Source organism: Helicoverpa zea, chromosome 27 (genome assembly GCF_022581195.2).
Source record: "Helicoverpa zea isolate HzStark_Cry1AcR chromosome 27, ilHelZeax1.1, whole genome shotgun sequence".
Lineage (NCBI taxonomy): Eukaryota > Metazoa > Arthropoda > Insecta > Lepidoptera > Noctuidae > Helicoverpa > Helicoverpa zea.
In genome coordinates, this window is record NC_061478.1 from 5,878,681 (window position 1) to 5,897,711 (window position 19,031).

Here is a 19,031-nt window from a genome sequence, read left to right on the forward strand (position 1 = left end):
ATACCGGATACATACATTTCTGAGGTCCCGAGTTCGATTCCCGGTTCGTGGTCTGGGTGTTACAATATGTATTTATAAATATGTGTATGTGTAGCTATATGCAGTTTGTCAGTCGTGTTAGCACCCATAACACAAGTTAATTAATTACTTATCATGGAGCTAACCGACCGTGTGTGAAAAGGTGTTCCGAAAATGAATCGCAAAATGTGTTGGTAAGCGCATAACTCAACAACGCCTGGACCAATTTGGCTAATTCTTTTTTTTGTTGTGTTTGTTATTGTCAGGAGAAGGTTCTTATGAAAAAAAAAATAGGGTAAAGTAGAGAAGTCAGTTGACGGGAGCGAAGCCGCGGGCAAAAGCTAGTTATTAATATTTGTATAGATCGGACGTACCATGAAGACACAACTAATCAAGACCGTGATTCAAAGACAATTAGAATGAAACTCGTTAATTTCAATAACATTGTGCCACACCCTCGACCATAGACCAGAAGTTAGCCATTTGATGAGTTGCGTATGCGCAGTCGTGTGCTTAGAATTGTTGGGTCCAATTTCTTAATAAACAGTCAATTTCTTATGAAACTTGTACGTGAAAATAAACAATAATTTTTACGAAAAACGGTCTTGATGTTGTCGCTGGGAAAAAAAGGAAGCCAAAGTGACTAGTGGCGTACTGATTTCCAATCTACCAAAAACAAAAAACGGTCAGGAGCGAGTCACACTCGAGCACAAAGGGATCAGAACCTTCTTTATTTCCAAAAAAAAGTGGCACAGCCTGGTCATAGTCGGACAGTGAAGTCTTAGCTGTAAGGTTCAATGACCTAAATATTACCTACCCTACATTATCCCAAGGTCTCAATCAATCCCCCATCAAAATTCAACCAAAATCCCTCCAGCAGTTTTCCTAAAAATACAGTTACACAAAAATTTTGTAACACCAGTTACTTCTTGCATAAGTTTGGATCAAAAAAACTTATATGCGATGCTAATTCTCACGTCTCGGCTTCCCCTAACGCGAAACATTTTGACTTTATAAATAAAATTAAGGTTAAATTCAAGTCTGTCTAGATTTAAATAATCAGGTTCAAACTGTTACACGTGTTATGTACAGGCTGATGCTTTTTTGGAAAAAATTTTTTCGTGTCACAATAGTTTAGAATGTTTTGTTTTGTGAACACGCTTATATTAGCTTCACTTGTAACTATGTATGTAAGAAAATCTTGGAATCTTAATTTGAACCACTTCCAGGTCTTCGATTAGGATGAAATTTTGCACACGCTCTGAGTTCTGATGACAATACATGACTAGCTAATAAACATTACTTTAAGCTGTTTTTTGGTTTTTTAAACTATTTGATTTTTATTTTTAATTACTGTGTATCCCTTTTTTGTTCTTTGTGCTTGCAAGTATATCCCTTTCTTCAACCAACTTCTCAAAAAGGAAGTTTCTAAATATGTTTTATTTTGTTATTGGTTTTTTGTGGTGGTTAGAAAATCTGGTTGCTTGGTTTTGACAGATGAGATGAATCTTTCCCATATCCCGAGGGAATTACTTTATGTACCCGGATTTTAATATACCCAAGTTTTAATCAAAAATTTAGTTTTAAACATTACAAGCTTACTGATATAAAATCTACAAAGGAACATTGCAAGGATATAAAATCTACAAACGCCCATCTATCACCACACAAAATTTCATCAGAATGAGTCCAGCAGTTTAACAGTGAAAGTGATATAAACAAACTATACTCTATCCACGGAAGCAAGAGCTAAAAGGTAAACAAAGAATGACACTTTTTCAAGATGGCGGCATAACCCGACCGATGACAAAATCACAGATACTGCGAACATTTTACACAAAAATGTGACGTTTTGTCATCGGTCGGGTTTTACCGCCATCTTGAAAAAGTGTCATTCTTTGTTTACCTTTTAGCTCTTGCTTCCGTGGATAGAGTATAGTAACATGATACCAATTCATTCATCTTATTTCTAGTGCAATCTTGTATTCTTAGTTTTTATTAATAATAATTAAGGTTAAGTCCAACACGATACATTTAAATGTTCAGGTTCAAATACTTACACGTGCTATATACAGGCTGTTGTTTTTTTGTTAACTTAACAAGTTATTTTTGCTTCGTTTTCAATGGATTTACGTCATAATAGTTAAGACGTTTGGCTTTTTTATGGTTCTTCTTTAATCTGTGAATTAATTTAACTGGCTTACTCATCGCGCAGTTTTTTTGTTGTTAAATACCTATATTTTTTTCGGAGTGTTTTGTTTGGGATACCGTTGAGTAACTGTGAAGGAATGTCGTGAGATTAAATAATGTAGAATACTATAATTATTAATACATTTTTTTTGCAAGCAAAAGCCTCTGAAACTACTGAACCGATTTGGAAAATTCGTTCACTGGTAGAAAGCTACACTCTTCCCGAGTAACATAGGCTATATATATTTTATCCCCATAAGGGCAGAAGTTCGCGGGTAAAACCGCGAGAAAATAGCTATAGTAGGGTCATTTGATGATTTTTGACGTCTTTAAAAAAGGTAGCTTAGACACGGGAGAACGACATAGGATAGTGTCATCATCCGGCTGCAGGAAGAAGTTATATAGAGACGCAGGCGAATCCACGGAAAAAAAGCTATAGTTTTAGTTAATAAAAATATCTAGAACGTTCTCACAGAAAGAAGGTTAAGTTTTGTAACGCATAACAATGTAATAGGAGTCAGTTAGACATTTGAGACGCAAATACTGAAATTGATACAAATTGGCATTGAAGAATATGCGATCCACACATTCCTTATTGTTATTAATGTTTTAAATATTATACGTTGTACCATAAAAACTTTTAAACGTCTGTTGAACACTTGTCTAAAAAATGACAGATTATGACGTTGAAATAAAGTTCGTTTTGCAGCCACACTTTTTTTAGACAAGTGTTCAACAAATGTTTAAGTTCTTGTAGTAAGGCCCTATATTGTTATGTATGTACGTATGTTTAACGCAGTTTTGAATCTTCAGGACTACTTAACGTAGAAAAAAAGAAAAGAAAAAAGTTTTACCATGAGATCGATCGTAACAAAAAAAATTAATAAGAATAAGAAATTTTATTTCCAAAATATAACGTTTTATATTATTGTTAGCACCGAACTAGGCAAAGCCTGTATCTTGGGCGCTAATTTAGAGAGGGTTTACCAATATAATTTACTAAAAATACAAGAAAAAATAACAAATAGGATATTTATCTATATGACTCATAATTGTATTGTAACATGGAGTATCTACTTATATTATAAAGCTGAAGAGTTGTAAGACAGCGCTAATCTCGGAACTGGACCGAATTAACAAATTATTACAGTATTCACCCCATTTATCGAGGAAGGCTAGAGGCTAGTTTTTATCTAGGTACAGAAAGAAGTTTCTATTATAGTTCGGCCATTCAGAGAATGCGTTCCTGACACGTCGCGATTGAACTGACGACGTAATAACATTCATTGATTATTGATATAATAATGTTGTTTTAATGCTCCTCAATTGTTAAAACGGTAAACAACCAGCAAAAATATTTTTATCGTAACTGCAACGCCATTGCAAAGTTACGTCGTCAGTTCAATCGCGACGTGTCAGGAACGCATTCTCTGAATGGCCGAACTATAGACGCAGATAAAACCGCTGACAGGAGCTAGTGACTTATAATTGTTATATTGATTTCTGACACTTACGCGAATATTAGACATTTAAATAAAACTACTTTTACGGACAAGACGACCAATACCTTAGTCTGCGCGAGACCATGGATGCTGTAAAGGATCCGAAACGTCGGGATCAAATAATATTAATAATATTGGCGGTAAGGCGGGAGTGTGACCAGATAGGAACTATGCTCAAAATTTGTAAAGGTTTGACAGATGCACCTGATATCCTTAATGAGCTGATTCGACTATACACGCCGAATAATTATCTCCGCAGCAGAAGGCATCGTCTGTTAGACGTGCCTCCGTGTCGAACCGCAGCCCGCGCTACGGCTCCCGTACCGCGCGTGTTGAATACGATCAACAAACTCGTTGAAGCCAACCCGGACTGCGATATACTCGAAGATAATTTTGTCCATATAATGGGCGTATGCCTAAAGTTTTGTGAAAACAATTCCTAATTTTATTATTTGTTAATTTTTATATGTGTTTTTTTTTTATATATTATTTTACACTTTAGTTGTATTTAACTGTATTTTTAAGCTTTTATTTTAAATTTAATTTTAAGTTTACGATTTATGTAATTGGCTGTTAAAGCCGTATAAGTCGAATAAATAAATATTAATATAACCGAGATAAAATCCGTAACAGTAGTGCTATTTAAATTATAATTGTTACTTAAACTGATTAAGCAGATGAAAAATTACTTTTTTTTTTTTGTAAATAAAAGCAGCCTGTAGTTGTAATTACTAGTTTATTATCAGATAATATAAGACAAGGCAAGTTTTTTCCCAAAGATAGTGACACATTGAAACACAACAATTTTCCACTGCTCTTTGTATAAATGATAGCCAAAACAATAGCAGTTTTAAATATAAAAGTGTATTTTCAACACAAAGAAAATAACATAAAATATAATATTTTAAGATCTACTGAATAGATCATTTTTTTTTTCAAAAGTATATATTTACCTAGCCTTCACCCAACTATGTTGGGGTCGGCTTCCAGTCTTACGGGATGTAGCTGAGTACCAGTGTTTTACAAGGAGCGACTGCCCTATCTGACCTCAACCCAGTCACCCGGGCGACCCGATACCCCTTGGTAAGACTGGTTATCAGACATACTGGCTTCTGACTACCCGTAACGACTGCCAAAGATGTTCAAATGACAGCCGATACCTACAGTTTATCGTGCCTTCCGAAACACGGAAGAACTCGTCATGACAAGATGGTCACCCATCCACGGACCGACAACGCTAAGCGTTGCTTAACTTAGCTTAGCCACGAGCTCTTCTAAAGTCCAGTTATTTATAAGAGTGTTATAAGCCTATATCTTATTTGAATACGATAACTTCCGGACTCGAGAGAAACTGCGAGAAACAGTTAGTCTTGTCAAACAAAACAAACTATTAGTTTCACGGTCAACATAACTTTCAATGTGTGAAAGATGTTTCGTAATCGGTCCAGTAGTTCCGGAGTTTATGCCTTAGAAATAAACTAATCAATTTTATTTCTTTATTTAAGCAATAAGATTCATCAAAATGATGCATTCGATATCTTATCAGGAAGATTTTTGAATCGATAATTACATAAAATTCGGTACATTTAGAAGCACTAATAAAGGCATCCAAGGCCGATTTCGGCCACGGCTGTTTTCATATAAGGAGATCAGCCAGCTGCGCAGGATATATCATAGTGCACGAGCATTTGCGCAGACACAAGTGCACTCACTATTCCTTCACTCTCATAGTGCGATGGGACGGCAATCCGACACCACCGGAGGTAGATCAGGCGCAGGACCGACATTAACGTGCTCTCCGATGCACGGGTGTATCAATCACCAACTTCCAGACTACGGGCTGCTTTGATAGTTCATAAAACCAGTTTATATGTCCCGGGAATCGAATCAAGACCTTAGTCATAGCAGTCGCGCTTACGACTACTAGATCAACGAGGCAGTCGAAGCATTAGGCCATTCCAGACCGCGTACATGGTGACACTCACACATAATATTTGATTTATAACATGTTTGGACTTTAAAAGACTGACTATGACCCTTGAGTTTGTTTCGGCGTTTCTTCTCAGGGATCAGTCAGTTAGGAAATGCCGACCCCATTGTTCTTAACATGACGTGTAAAAGTGATGTAATGTCCAACTTGCAAAATAAACGATTTCATTTCATTATAGTGCACACAAGCATTAGCTTGGACACAGGTGCACTCACTATTCCTTCACTCTCATAGCCCGATGAAGAAGTAACTACAATATAAGCTAGCCAAGGTTGCTTTAGGAAATGCTCGCGAAAAAAATTTCAAAGACGGTTAACCTCCAAAAAGTCGGGCAACGCCACGTGCAAAACAACTATGCAAATAATAAATATCAGTACGAATAAATAAATAAATTATCATGTTATTTGCGTTAATAATTAATAATAATACGGTTTATTTAAATGGTTAATGTCGTTAAATCTTTTGGCGAGTTACCTTGTGCTGACTGGGGTTTACACGTGCTATGTACAGGCTGTTGTATTTTTGGTGAAGTTTTTAACTGACTGCAGAAGTTAGGGTTATGGTTTATGTTTAGGAATTAGTTTTACTTACTATAAATCAAATTTCTAGTAGACTGTGTTGCTGTGAAAGTATAATAGATTTATTAATTACTTCCGCTTTTTAAATCACTTCCTTAAAATTAGATTCTTTATTTGATTCTGTATCTTTTTTAACGCGATTACCTACTCGAAGTCGCAATGACCGATTTAGAAAAAAAAGCGTATATTAATTTCTGAAGTGGTCTTATTGCCACAAGGTCACGGTCGGATAATAAAATGACCTTGAGAAATCGAGGTCAACTTGCAAGAACTGTAGACATATCGGATTTCAAGTATATGTTTGAAGACACTACATAACAGTGAAGGTTTAGAGATGACCTGATGATGGAGACGGCAGGGAGTCGAGGGAACTCCTCATTGGTATGTAGCAATTGCCTCGTGTTTAGGCTTATTACATTCGTATTTACGAGAACTTTCTACCGAGATGGGTTTTAATTCCTATAGCGAGATCGATAGTTGATTTAGGTACAGCTATGAGAACCACTTACTTATGCCTACAATCCATTAAAAATGGTACTAATGGTCATTTACACTTCTACTCTCTACAGGTAGTAACTATTATAGTAATCTGTGTCTCTACTAACTTGTACTTACAAACTCGTTTGTTTGTACCGCAAGCTCCGAAACTACTGATCCGATTTGAAAAAATATTTCTGTGTTGCAAAGCTACACTCTGCCCGAGTAACATAGACTATATTTTATCCCGGTACGGGCAGAAGTTCCCACCTGACGCGGGTGCAACCGCGGGAAACAGTTACTTAAAAACATAAATGATAAGAAAGTTAAATAATTAGTTTAATTATAAATTACTAGCTGGTGCCCGCGACTTCGTCTGCGCAGGTTTAGTATTTCGAACAATATGTTTACAAATTGTAGCCTATGTGTTATTCTGATGTATAAGCTATATTATTGTAAAGTTTCATTAAAATCCATTCAGTAGTTTTTGCGTGAAAGAGTAACAAACATCCATACATCCATACATACAACCTTTCGCGTTTATAATATTAGTAGGATTTTTACGCCTATTCGTGTTTATGAGATTCTAATGACATGGAAATGGTATATTTCCTGATATCGTTATGTCATTGACAAATGGCTTCAAAATCCGGAACAGTTTATAATTTTAATTACTTAATTTTAATAAACTGGTTCCTCGCAAAATCAAGCCTTTTGAACAATGGCCATAAGCATGTAAAAGCTGCGGGATTGTTCGCGCAAGTTACCGCGGCGCTGGTACATAAAGGGCTTAAGAAGGAACATGGTGGGTTTTAGTCAGTAAGAGTCTGACACTCCCTGACACTGCACACCTACTGCGGGAGGGGTCATTTGATGATTTTCCTTCACAATAAGCTCGTAAATTGTTCTCAAAAGTGTAATTGAAATGAAAAAAAAAAACAACTTTTTTTATACTTTCGATGGCTAAAAGGTTTGAAAGCCAGCAGAGCACAAATAAATAAACATGGCACTTTATTCAGGTCGTGATTTTCGGAGATCCGTACTCAAAAGTTAAAAACGAAACCGTATTTTATGAACCATTAGTTGTTAAATGAAAAAATTATTCAAACACAGTCCCTTAAAACTGACATGATTTTTGTTTTGCTCAATTTTCATCACGGTACGGAATACTTGATGAAGTAGAACGAGGCCCACTCGCACTTTGCCGGTTTTTAGTCATTTTTATAGAGATGGCCTTATTTAATTTCGTATGACGTCAAATAACGGATAACAAGATGTATTCAACGGTACTTCATTTAATAAATTATTTCTACTTACTAGTTTAATTAAGATGATGTCCTCCTAGCCGATTATCGGCTACGGCGGCTGTTCTCATGTAAGGAGATCAGCCAGCTGCGCAGGATATGTTATAGAGCACAAGCATTTGCTTGGACACAGGTGCACTCACTATTCCTTCACTCTCATAAGCCGATGGGGCGACAATCCGACACGACCGGAGAGAGATCAGGCGCAGGACCGACATTAACGTGCTCTCCGGTGCACGGGTGAATCAATCACCAACTTCCAGACTACGGACTGCTTAGTGGAAGTTCATAAAACCACTATAGCAACGAGGCAGTCTTTGGTTCTCAAAGTAAAGCAAACATATTCAAAATGGCGACATTACCATGTTCTTATTAATAGCTCGCTAGCGGCACAGACATCGTGGTTATTCAGCCTAATTGAAGAGGTTAACACTGATATGTGTGTCATGTAACTGAACTACTTTGTTTAAGAGGTACCTCGAAGTATATTGAACAATATAACACGAATTTTGGAGTAATAATTATAATTTTAGCGTGCAAAAATGTTGAAAAAAATATTTTCTTAATGTTTTTTTAACTTTTTCTGAAATTAAACTAAATGACATAATGCGTGCTATACTGCATAAACATCAAGGGCCTTACTACAAAAACTTTAAACCCTGTTTTTAACTTGTCTAATAAAATTTTGGCTGCAAAATGAACCTTATGTCAATGTCATAATTTGACATTTTTTTAGACAAGGCTTAAACTGACGTTAAAAAGTTTTTGTGGTAAGACGGTTACCGTCTAAGTTTAAGTTTTTGTAGTAAGGCCATAACCGTCTTACCACAAAAACTTTTTAACGTCAGTTTAAGACTTGTCTAAAAAAATGTCAAATTACAAACAGTAAAACAGTGGTTAAAGTTTTTGTAGTAAGGCTACAAGTACTTACATTAATTAAACCACAAATAAATGATTTATTTCTTGGCTATCTTTGACCATTTCAACCCGTGAGCAAATACTTAAATGCAGGGTTCTTAAAAAGCATACGTCATAAATCACCCTATCTATTGGTTAAAACTGAAAGAAAATCAATGCAGTACTTTTTGATTTAACCACAGACAGACAGACAAACAGTTAAGATTGATACAACTGTAGTTTTCAAACGATTTGAGTTTCAACTGCCCACGTAAAACGGAACGCGTGCAGTAAAGGATGCTGCATCTTACAATTTGATTGTAGGAACTAAACTAGACTGCTTAAGCGAATTAGCATTTACGTATATATTGACGTCATACGTTAAATTGTTGGTTCAGTCTAACAGTTAGGAGCACCTGCATGAAAAATATCTATTAATTGGTCAGTTAACTAGGTAAAAAAACAGGCCAAGTGCGAGTCAGAATCGCTCACGAAGGATTCCGTACCATTATTTAGAAAATGAGCAAAAAAATCACGTTTGTTATATGGGAGCCCCCCTAAATATTTGTCTTATTCTAGTCTTCAGTATTTGTTGTTATAGCGGCAACAGAAATCATCATCTGTGAAAATTTCAACTCTCTAACTATCACGGTTCATGAGATACAGCCTGACGACAGACGGACGGACGGACGGACGGACAGAGGAGTGAAAACAATAGGGTCCTGTTTTACCCTTTGGGTACGGAACCCTAAAAAGCTATTGATTAAGTAACAGCCGCACGGGTTCATTTATCTATACTAATACTAATATTATATATAAAGCTGAATAGATTGTTTTCTTGAACGCGCTAATCTTAGGAACTACTGGCGAAAAAATATTTCAGCGTTAGATAGCCCATTCATCGAGTAAGGCTATAGGCTATATTTATCCGGGTTCGTGCAGAGGTTCCCATGGGATGCGGCCGAAACCGCTGGCAGAAGCTAGTCTTTCATAAAGTTAAACCATCCTTAGCATCGGACCGTGGATATGTGACCATCTCGTCATGACCAATTCTTCGATCGCAAGGCACGTTAAATTGTTGGGTCCCGGCTGTCTTTTGAACATCTTTGGCAGTCGTAACTGGTATATTCTGTTTTTTAATCTCGTAGACTAAACTGACATTACGAGTGTTGTCAGTCTATTGCAAATTCTTAAATAGTGATGTGGCACAACCGAAACTTAGCGTTAATAAAATCAAGTATCGTTTTTTTACAATAAGTCATCCTGAAATAATGTGCTTATTCTTGATGATCACGCATGGCGTTGCGTGGTCAGATATCCCTGGCAGTTTGTAGCACGTCGTGCAGCCGTGTGAACGTACGTGAATTGTAAATATAAAACTTTGAATGAATCTTAAATTCGTCTATTATAGATAAAAAGTTACGATTCAACAAACCGATATCGTAAGTACAACACTGCACAAAAAAGCTAGCAACATTATTTGTAAGTTTGACATTTTGCAAGTGTCAATTTAGTCTACGAGATTAAAAAACAGACTATAGTCGGAAGCCAGTAAGTCTGAGAATCAGTCTTATTATGGGGTACTGGGTTGATCAGCAGACTGGGTTGAGAAGATCAGATAGGCAATCGCTCCATGTGGCACACTGGTACTCAGCCGCATCAAGTTAGACTGGAAGCCGACTCCAATAGTTATGTAAAGGAAAACAACGTGGGGAAACTTACGTTTGAAACAGAAAATCCGTGAAGATCAATGTTTTTCCTATCTATCTATATGACGTCTTTACTTTAATTTAATCAGTGGGACAAAGCGCGGGTTATAGAAATATGATAATCAGGTAAACTGAATCTTTACTGTCATCACACATCATATTAAATATTGTAAACGTGAAAGTTGGGTGGCTACGTTTGTTACTCATGCAAAAACTGCTGCAAAAAAGTCGTGGTGCCCTATTGGGTAAAGAACCAACCTCTCAAGTATGAGGGCGTGGGTTCGATTCCAGGTCAGGCAAGTACCAATGCAACTTTTCTAAGTTTGTATGTACTTTCTAAGTATTTCTTAGACACCAATGACTGTGTTTCGAATGGCACGTTAAACTGTAGGTCCCGGCTGTCATTGAACATTCTTGTCAGTCGTTACGGGTAGTCAGAAGACAGTAAGTCTGACACCAGTCTAACCAAGGGGTATTGGGTTGCTCGGGTAACTGGGTTGAGGAGGTCAGGTAGGGCAGTCGCTCCTTGTAAAGCACCGGTACCCAGCTACATCCGGTCATACTCATAGTTGGGAAAAAGGCTCGGACGATGAGCAAAAACTGCTCAACGGATTTTGAAGAAACTTGGCAGCAATATAGCTAATATTGGAATAAGATATGGGCTTATTTGTATTTGGGTTTGGTAAGTATTTATCTCGGGAAACTAGAGAAATTGCGGGCGGAAAGCAGTGCACTATATTATGTTAAGCTGTGAAAGAATGTGAGAGAGTGGATTGTTTGTTTGAAATGTTTTATCACGGCTAGTCTTGCTGGCGTTAGTTTCATAGAAAAAAAATATTGAATTATTAGATTTAGCTTTGTTTACCTATAAGCCAGTAGAATGGCAGACGCCAGGACAGGTTTCCTGAAGACGTTTGCCTTCACCTTTACATTGTTACGCTGGAAAATCGAGACAATTCTCGCAAAATTCTATATGGATTTCGAGCACGCCTACCCTACCTACTAGTATAGTGATGGGTACCTAAAATTGGTTTCTGCGGGATTCGAGCAATTTTCGACGAGAAAAAGTTTGGCGTGAATTCTACCATGCTAGTATTCCTTTGCTCTTGGTAGGACGACCTGACAAAGCTCGCGAGTAAGTTCTAGACGCAGTCAGATTATTACTGTTTTTTTTAGAAAGCTAGAGAGTATGCAATGCTTAATCCTTCTCCGTGTGAGAGGAGACCTGTGCATAGCAGTGGGACGATAAAAAGGCTGTAACTGTAACAGAGTATGCAGTAGTGGACGGAAGACGGAAGCATGAATCATAATCTTTTTCATCGAGGTCTACGTGAAAATTGTATGAAAATCGGAGCCTAGATTTGGCAAAAGAGTAAATCACATCCCGCTCCCTAACTGCGAGCGACACGTAGAACTATTCAACGAAGGCATGTGTGTTGGCTTTCATAACACTTTATGTAGAGTTTTAAAATTCGACGCTTTCGGCCTTTATTTGGGCCTTATTGGGCGTTCACCATTTACGAGCTGTCCAAGGTTTGAAGGAACTTGTCAGGACAGAAGATCTACGGACAGGTACCTAACTCTAAGTGCATCAACCTTTGATCGGTCATACAGCCGTTGCTTAGCCTATAGATTTCAAATATAATTTTTTATAGGTGTCAATGTATTTTGCAAAAGTTAGCGTTAGCGTATCGTCAAAAAAAAAGTTATCAAAAAATTCACTTATTCATTAGCTAGCCATAGAATTTTTGAATCTCTAGGGTAAACTCGTTAGAGATGGCCATACGGGAGAGATGGCCAATCGAATTATTTTTGGCATGCATAGCTAGATGACGCTACAATGCAGTCAGTACACCGCAAGCCACGCTCGGGAACACAATGCGACGACGCTGCTGCGAGTATTTATGTTAAAAAGTAAGTAATTAAACTTTTATTTTACAGGTTATTGCAAAAATTGTATAGTGTGGTCATATATTATCATGTAGTACCACTTTTTATTGCATTTTTTAAATGTTTGCTTAGTTTATTATGTTTATCAAGTGTTAACGTCTATTCGAACCTCAAAATGGCGCCTGCTAATGTTTAACTAAATCAAAAATTTGATATGGCCATGTCACCCGCACAAAAAGGAGAGATGGCCGTATAAATTCAGGTTGAGATAGCCATATTATTTTTTGTTATTTGAAGTGATATTAATGCGTTTACTGTTTTGTTACAGATGCCAAATAAGTATCAGAGAAAAGCCATAGCCACTCGTGGTTGTTGGAATGAAGATTCACTAAAAAACCCAAAGATAAGAAGACTGATACAAATAAGAATAGAAAACGGAAAGCTGTAAAGCGTAATAGCGAAAGCAGTTCTGATCTCAGTGAACCAGTGTGATACATCTGACGAAGAAGATCATCATCTTCCGAGCCTTTTCCCAATCATGTTGGGGTCGGCTTCCAGTCTAACCGGATTCAGCTGAGTACCAGTGCTTTACAAGAAGCGACTGCCTATCAGACCTTCTCAACCCAGTCGCCCGGGTAACCCGATACCCCTAGGTTAGACTGGTGTCAGACTTACTGGCTTCTGACTACCCGTAACGACTGCCAAGGATGTTCAATGACAGATGGGACCTACAGTTTAACGTGCCATCCGAAACACAGCCAATGATGTCTAAGATATACTTAAAAAGTACATACAAACGTAAAAAAGTTGCATTGGTACTTGCCTGACCTGGGATTGAACCCGCGCCCTCATATTTGAGAGGTTGGTCCTTTACCCACTAGGCCACCACGACTTTTACAACCTGACGAAGAAGATAAAGAAAACTGCGCTGGATGCGGAGAAAATTATCATAAGACTCGTCTTGTGGAAGAGTGGCTCCAGTGTCTTACCTATTTGTGACAGGTACATGAAAACTGTACCGAGTTTGATGATATGTGCTCCAAATGAGGACAGAAGAAGAAAAAAGAAGCTACACGAGCCGAATTTCAGGGCAAGGGAAAGGGAAAAGGGAAGTCAAGTACTGGTCATCTATCCCGTATAGCTATGGCCAACTTACCCTGAAGCCCCGGGAGAGATGGCCAATTCTATTTTTTTTTAGAAATTGTTTTTTAATATGTTTCTGAATTATAAAAAAATATTTGTCGTTGATTTTTACAAGACTAATAACTGTTAATTATGATAAGAATAAAAGAATGATTATAACAACACTTTTTCTTTTTTTTATTATGTCTAGATAAAACTATGGCCATCTCTAACGAGTTTACCCTACTATAAGTGAGATTTTTTTAGAATCTTACTCAAAAGCAGGAAATGTAATATAAGGTTTTTGTGTAGGTCATAAGATTACGGAAATATGGAAAACCTTGGCAAGCAATCTTGATTAACTAACCAATGGGTAATAAGTTGCCCAGGTAACTGGGTTGAGGAGGTCCAATAGGCAATTACTACATATAAAACATGGTACTCAGCAGCATCTAGTTAGACTGGAAGCCGACCCCAACATAGTTGGGAAAAGGCCAGGCAGATAATTTTTGATTAACTTTCAAAATACATAGAAAAAGAGAGGTCGATCACTACAAACCCGAATAGTTACTCCGCTTTCCGATTCCCTTGATGAACTTTAACTGGACAAAGTCGCGGACAAAAGCTAGTAAAATTGTTTACTTACATGGTTTCCATATTTCCACATCTTTCACTTACATAATATAGGTTCAGCATTATTATAACAACACAGACAGACAAAAAAAACTTCCTACCTAACTTAGAAACTACTGGTCCGATATAAAAAATTCTTTCAGTGTTAGATAGCCCATTTATCGAGGAAGGCTATAGGCTACTTTTTATATCAATACGCGAAGTAATTCCTTCGCAACACGGGTGAAACCGATGACAGGAGTTAGATATAATAAATATGTATAAATCGTCACAGTAGCAAGTTGTAGTTACAAACTGTATTTTGTAAGCTGAGTAAATACAGACAATTTAGTTATTAATTCCTAGTGTACCTACTACTTATTTAGTTTTATTTTTGCATATAAATTAACTATGAATACCTGTTAGTTTATGCTAAACTGCATTTTGGGCGGAGCGTGTAACGGGGCGGAGTATACCTATTATATACTTGTTTTTCTTTATCTAAATTACTTACTTATTATAAAAAAGTTGTTGTTTTTTGTACTCTAGAGGCATCTAAACGAAAATACTGAATGAATTTGAAAAATCTTTCACGATTGGTAAACTGCACTATTTGGTGACGTAGGATAGGTAGGAAGAAGTTCCGTCGATTGATCATCAACATCAATTAACCAGTGGGGCTAAGAGAGTGAAGGAATAGTGAGTGCACCTGTGTCTGCGCAAATGCTCGAGCACTATAATATGTCCTGCGCAGCTGGCTGAACTCCCTATATGAGAACTGCGGCCGTTTGGACGCGACTATTGCCTAAATCTGAGTTCAGAGCCGGCGTTCCCTCTGTATCTGAGCGTCATATATTTGAGCATGCATGCCGACTCGTCTCGTAGCACATTCACAATATGTGTACGCGTAACCGACTACGCGTACATTGGACCGCCAAGTCTGTACGTAAATTGAGCGTTTGAGGTGCTTTCCGAAACACGCAGCGAATTTAAAGACCCAGTAGACGAAAGAGTTATCGCGGCCCTGGTGCATAAAAGGCAAAAAATGGGTTCTGGTCACTAAGAGTCTGACACTCCCTCACTAACCCATCGGAAAAAAGGACGTAAGTAGCAGAGAAGGTTTTAAAACAAGCAATAGAATTTCGATAATCCATCATCTCGTCTCCGCCCACTCAATAGTAGGTACGTATACGGGAAATTTTAATGCCTGTTACAAAACTTCTTTGCTCCGATCCGTTTTGGTGCAGTGTCTTCCCAAAGTCCAAACGTACGTTTTAAATGCTAACTGCTGACTGCAACTGCCGAACGCACAAGCATCGACTGCATGATATCGGCCGCAGCTGCACTACTAGTTTGTATGTATTTACATGAAACCGTTTTGTATCGAAGCGGCAGCAGCACGTACAGTCACCCTAAACTATCGACTGATTTCATGCAGTCGCTGCAAGAGCGGTCGACAGTTACCTTCAAAACGCACCTTAATGTATGCCGCTTAGATATTTAGTCATATTATTATAAAAAAGTGGTTTTGTCACTCCGTAGGTAGTTACCAGTTATATCAAGATGCATTTTATCGATATCGAGCGACTTCTAACTGACCTCAAAATGCTGGCTAATATTGGTACCTAAAATAAGTTTACCACTCTATTTTAGACTGACTAAAAGTATTAATTTTATTTCTGTTCATTTAATATTGATTACTAGACGTTTTTCCGCGGTTTCACCCACGTCCCGTGGGAACTACTGCCCGTACCGGGATAAAATATAGATACCTAACCTAAGTTACTCAGGAAGAGTGTAGCTTTGCAACAGTAAGAGAATTTAAAAAATCGGGTCAGTAGTTTCGGAGCTTCATGTTTCCTCTTCATTTTATTAGTGATGATGATGTCCTCCTAGCCGATTATCGGCTACGGCGGCTGTTCTCATGTAAGGAGATTAGCCAACTACGCAGGACATATTACAGTGCACGAGCATTAGCGCAGACACAGGTGCACTCACTATTCCTTAACTCTCATAGCCCGATGGGACGGTAATCCGACACGACCGGAGAGAGATCAGGCGCAGGACCGACATTTACGTGCTCTCCGATGCACGGGTGTGTCAATCACCAGCTTCCAGGCTCCGGGCTGCTTTGTGAAAGTCTTCTAAAACCCACAAAGCGATTTCGGCCCAACTCGGGAATCGAACCCGAGACCTCGTGCTCAGCAGCCGCACTAGCGACAGCTAGACCAACGAGGCATTTTATTAGTATAGATTGTATGAAATTCCCGCGATCGTCATTTGACATAGGTCACCCATCCATTTATTGACCGCGTAATTATAGCTTTACATCTCAGGTAAATCAATCAAGGTAGGTATATTATTTAAGAAAAAAAAGGTAGGTATATTGTTTAAAAAAAAGGTAGGTACGATGATTTCCAAAAAAATGTCGTACGTGCGCACTTAACGCGTGCAGTAGCAGTTTTTACGATCCAAGATTAAAAAGTTACATAAAATAAGTATAATCATAGATAATTACAATTCAAAAACAGTTTTAACAAGATAAAGTAAATGATAGTTATCTATAAGATAATACTGAGTATATTTTAAATATTTCCAATCATTGTCACACGGTTACATTAAGAATTAACTATTTCAAAAGATAAATAACGGTTATCACTTATCAGTTATAGATTGTCAAAATGACCAGTAGACTTTGTTTTTTTACTTAAAGAATAGTCAAAAACAGTATAGATTAACAGAAAAATAAAACTTGTAATCAAAATTGATGGCTACTGACTACCCAAACCTATCTATTATAAATATCACCATTGGTTTATGTACTTAAAAAAAGGTCAAAAATCTTGACAGGACTTTTTACACAAATACATATTTAAAAAATTAACAACTTTCGAAACAAGGATTCAATTGATCATTTGGCAATCATTATTGTACCTATTAACACTAAATTTTAGTCACATTTCATTTTTACAGTGAGTTTTTATATAAAAATCTCAAAATTGTTAACCTACTTTTAAGTACCTACTCAACAAATTGAGTATAAGGTCCCTAAAGTTTAAAAAATGCAATAATTTTATCAATATTGCATCCAATTTTGCAAGCCACCATTAAAACAATATTTGCATAGATAAGATAACTAAGGATTATTTATAGGTCTAATAAACTGTAGGCTTTAAAAATATTCTGTTTATATCAATGTTCTATTCTAAATGACAATTATTAAAAAGCTTATTAGAAATAATTCAGTTTGTTTCATCATCTGCCTTGGTCCTCCCAACTATGTTGGGGTCGGCTTCCAGTCTAACCAGATTCAGCTGACTACCAGTGTTTGTTTCCCGGAACACTAATCTATCATTTATAATTTTAAAACTGTAAGCTCATCAAAAGGCTTATTCAAGTTAAAAGAAAACCTTAATATTTAATGATTTGACCAAATTCTGATTCAAAATAATAATTGATATAAAAAAAGAAAAAAAAAGATTGCATTGGGTTGTTTACAAGGGCAGCTATTTATGTCTTAAATTATTCAGCATTGTTGTTCCAGTTTAACCAGATAAATATAAATAACATACTAGCATATTATTTATAAATGCATTTGAAGAAAACAATTGCTCATATAGATAAATTAATTATAAATAAACAATTAAATATTTAGCTTGCATTATGTAAAAAAAAATAAAAACTATAACTTACCTCTTAAAAATCCTTGCATATTTTTTTTCGCACTAAATATGCGTTATGGTATTTCGCGTTCAGCCAACAAATATACTTTTTCGCACAATTATTAAAACCACAATCACTGATTATAATATAACAATGATAATAAACTTTGCATATAGTTAACATGTATTATATCAAGCAGTTTACGCCCAATCAAGGGTTTAAATATGAAATTTGTACTAATATAGATAAAGAAACAATTACGTTTGATAAGTAACGATTACAGTTAGGCGTTTTAATGCTATACACCGAAAAACGAATGTGGGCGACCGTCCTCCCGCTAATGTATGCGCCGTCGAGCGAATAGTAATAAAATTATACACGGCATAGCGTCGAATTACGCGTCTCCCGCTTTTAGTTAAAAGGTTAACAGCCAATTGACTACGGTTTTTTTTAATCAGTTAAAAATACAGGCACTAGCATTATAGTAAGGAGCTCGTGTTGTACTCACCGTCGCTAGCGGGTCGCATTCCACCTTTCCCGATATGCGTGGGTTCTCATTTTCATCTTGTTCACGTAATACCACTTTACGAATATCTAATATTTTGGTATCAAAATGCAAGGAGGTATAAAAAAACTAGGATGACCACTGTTACATTACAACTGTCAAAACTGAACTTCATTCGGGTACTTGTGCCAAGTGCCATAGACAAGGTTATGTTTTATAAATAGAATTTTAGAATTTTAGTTGCGCTACTCGATAACAGATGGCGCTAGCAAGGATTTATATGTTCTGCTAGTGGAAATTGCCATTTAGATTTTCTATTTGATTTCTTGTGAAAAAATATGTTGTTTTAATTGTTAAGCTTTTCACCTTATTTTAAACTTAAAGATATTGTAGTGAATATCAAACCAGTAAAAATAAGACTCGTAAAAACTTATTAATTGATTCTTTGAGGTAGTTAAGTATCTACTAAGTAGACAAATAATAGGTACTAAAATGAAACGCATCGCAGCAATAGGTACTTAATTATCAGCATTACTCACCATTTTATAAATTAATTTTGCTCATTGTGACGACG

The 19,031-nt window shown here is 36.8% G+C and overlaps 1 protein-coding gene across 3 annotated transcripts in view; it reads right to left on the reverse strand.

Annotated features, from left to right (window-relative positions):
* Positions 1 to 18,624, reverse strand: part of LOC124643298 — a 45,035-nt gene extending 26,411 nt beyond the window's left edge. For 2 of the 3 annotated variants that reach the window (XM_047182225.1, XM_047182223.1), the window contains exon 1: positions 18,461 to 18,624. The gene's annotated coding sequence lies outside the window, so the exon portion shown is untranslated. Of the gene's footprint in view, positions 1 to 17,982; positions 18,170 to 18,460 lie in introns of those variants that run through there. The other variant, XM_047182224.1, reaches the window with a different exon arrangement.
* Positions 18,625 to 19,031: the final 407 nt, after the last annotated feature.